This window comes from Pteropus alecto, unplaced genomic scaffold, assembly GCF_000325575.1.
Source record: "Pteropus alecto unplaced genomic scaffold, ASM32557v1 scaffold20, whole genome shotgun sequence".
NCBI lineage: Eukaryota > Metazoa > Chordata > Mammalia > Chiroptera > Pteropodidae > Pteropus > Pteropus alecto.
In genome coordinates this window covers 44,853,032-44,853,375 of record NW_006436298.1, presented here as the reverse complement: position 1 = coordinate 44,853,375, position 344 = coordinate 44,853,032, and positions in this window count along the sequence as shown.

The window sequence follows — 344 nt, the reverse complement described above, 5'->3', positions numbered from 1 at the left end:
GGAGAAACATGTAGCATGAAATAAATTTTTATTAGATATTGAATTATCACATATATTACCTCTCAACAATCAGGAATACTGTCTTACTTTTTTAAAGGTGAGAGAGAGAGAGAGAGAGAGAGAGAGAGAGAGAGAGAGAGAGAGAGAGAGAGAGAGATTGGGGGAGGGGGAGGCAGGCCAGAAGAACGAAGGGGAGGAGAGAGGGAAGAAGGAAGTTCTAACTCGGCTGGATCCACATACTACCCGTGCGCTTCTCCCGCACAAATACCTCCTCCGCTGTCCCACCCCACTCCCCCCCCCCTTTTTTTTTTTTTTTTTGGGGACTCTCCACCACGCCCGCTACT